Source organism: Aplysia californica, unplaced genomic scaffold (genome assembly GCF_000002075.1).
Source record: "Aplysia californica isolate F4 #8 unplaced genomic scaffold, AplCal3.0 scaffold00107, whole genome shotgun sequence".
NCBI lineage: Eukaryota > Metazoa > Mollusca > Gastropoda > Aplysiida > Aplysiidae > Aplysia > Aplysia californica.
This window is the reverse complement of record NW_004797377.1, coordinates 763393-766444: the sequence shown is the minus strand read 5'-3', so window position 1 is coordinate 766444 and position 3052 is coordinate 763393.

Genomic DNA, 3052 nt, shown 5'->3' with positions numbered 1-3052 from the left:
CTACAAACACAAATAGATTAAATTGAGAAAGGGAATAAAACTGCAATTTTTATACGTTTTTATTATAATATATACATGGGGTGCAACTTTGTCCTTCAATAATAAACGCGATCCCCGAACTCTGTCCCACGGCACATCGCCGTTTAAATTCTTCCTCCGACCGATGTAGACAGATGGGATTAACAAACGTTTCAATTACTCTGCAAAACGAAATTGCTTCGATAAATTAAATCGATTTAGAAAGACGCACTCAATACGAGATCTCTTCATTCCATAAACGACAAATAAATAAGAACGTGACAAAGAGATCTCTGATTAAAGTAACAGGAATGGACTTCTAGCTGTAGTGGGTTTATTGTTGCATCATTGGCCAGATTACATCGAGGGTCAACTCTCTGAACCAGAACAGACAGTCTGTGAAGTGAAAACACAACTGATTACAGCGATAAATTGGGATTTGATACTTATTAAGACAACCTTCTGACTCGAGAAATCGTCAATTCTGTGTAACAAAGTACGCTCCGATGGTCAGTAAATTCACGATAACAAACAATTGTTTTGGCGATTTTAGCACTGTTTGGGGAATGTTGTTGTTTTTGTGTTTTTGCCGTTTGTTGTAGTTCCTTGTTTGCTTGTTTGTTTTTGTTTTGTTTTTCTCCCTCGCCTTCATTGAGATCGAAAGCGTATAATGTTTATAGGCTGAATGTCCATTGTTAACCAAATGTTGCTGTACTGTTAGGTGCAATGCCGTAGCTTTACTGAACAATAAACTCAATTATAGATTTCTTTAGTTTATTTTCTTTTAAATCGTTTGCCCAAAGCACACACATCACCCATCAAAATAAAAGAAAGATATTTTGTCCTGAGTACAGTCTTTGACCTGGACGGCGATGATACTTTCATACTTCACAGCTATCAAAATCGTGAGCTTTTAGTGCTTTGAAAGAGGAAGAGGATAATATATCGCCAAGTGGTTATATACCAACGTAAACAAAAGCAACCAAACTTAGCAAAGTGGTGTTGTTGTAATTAATTCTTTTTTAACTACGAAAAAAGATACAAGTTAGCTGTGCCAAAAAAAAACCCACGAAAATGTATCGAAAAATAAGATAATTTTGTCCAGCATTTTAGTTTTCAGTTTAGGTCTCTAGTGTCTTGTACTAGGCGATATCTCAGAGCTCATTCTTACGTATCATAAGGAACCCCATAAAATTTATACTATTTTGCTCTAGTTTTAGTAAGAGTATTACTGCACTTACAACACAATAATGCCATAAAATATAAGTTTTGAAGATTGGAGATGTTACAAGAGAGTAACAAACACAAACAGCACGAGAGATAAGGAAAGATGGAGCAAATCACACAATAGCACCAACGAACCACCCACATTGTTTTGTTTGTAGATATTGTTCACTTCCAGGGTTGTATTCAAAACCTTTTTCGTTTGTTTTGTTGATGAAGCCATTGGCTGTACTTTGAAATTACTTTGTTATATTCTTAAAGACATAGATAAAACGGTGTCCGTTACGAAGAATATTTTCAAACTATGGAGATTTCAGTTAGCATTTCTGAAGAAAACCATCCGATAATTTTGATTCATGGATACTTATCCGTTAGAGCACTGTGCAGAGAGAACAATATAAATTTGAAATGCTGCCTGGAGTATTTTAGTGTGGGGGGTTGCTTTATACTACAAAAATTAAACGGGACAAAGCCATTTAGATAATTATGTGTGTACAGTAAGAGATAAAAATGTGGACATTTTTGTGTGTGAATGGAACAATACTAGGTTTTACTAGTCATACACGCACATATAAACACACATGCATACGAGCACACACACACACACACACACACACACACACACACACACACACACACACACGTGCGCGCGCGCGCACGCACGCACACCATCATTGTCACTTAATCTAAGGGTAGATTACCCCTAAACGTTTACTTGTGATAACAATAAGTCTGGTAATTTATTACAACACCCCCCCCCCCCCAACTCAACGCTGCATTGCCGTGATAAAACATTTAAGCTCACATGAAAGCTTTTCTGAGTATCGATCTATCATAATGGCATAGTAGAACGAACTTAAGTTTTACTTGAACGCATATTTTGCTCTAAAATTAAATGCAGACAGGAGGATGGATACAATTTTTTTTTTAATCCTGTTTATTTGATCTTGTTGAAATTCATGCCTTACTCGACTCATAATTGATTGTTTGATTTGCATGAAGTTAGGGATTAATATTATAGTCCCCAGCAGGATTCCGGATGAGTGTAAATATTCTAGGAATGGATTAGAAACATTTTGACAGCTTTTGGGTTCCATCCTCGTCTTTCCAATGTAATATCTAGATTGGATCCAATCCCGTTATGGGTTTATATCATCAATTTTGCAACCAACTCTTCATCAAGCCAGCACGGTTTCCACGGATAAAAGCAACAATTTCACCCCTTATTTCGAATGTGAGCTTATTTCCAATCAGTTCGTTCGTTCATTCACTTGTGGAAACAAGTGGTTCAGCGGCGTCATTATGGGGACATGTGTTTGTTTTTACCCCTTAACACCCGTACATATCCTAATTCGAAAATGAATTGAACTGAATTTTAATCAGATGGGAAAGCTTTTGACTCGACCTCACGAGGGCGAACCAAAATTTAAATGTATTTTATATTGTTTGTTTGAATACTGCAAGATGTCTTTTTTCATAGCGGACTGGACGCCTGGGCATGCAATGAGCCTGGCAACGGCACTAACTACAAGTACGGCTATGGTGCAGTTGGCGTGGTTCGAATCCTCAGCGAGGCGCTGATGGAGTGAGTTTCCAAGTCTTACATCGTCCATTTGGGGACACAGTAGCTCAGTTGGTATTATTCTGAGCTATGATCTTGATAACCATATAATCCTTATCGGGACGTTCTTCAATTTTGGCTGTATGGGGGTATTTCAAGGTCCGCGGGTCACATGTTTGGGCTCTGTTAGGGAGATACATTATAGTGATTATAAAAGCGTTTCTCTAAGCTTTCGAATAAGCGACCCTC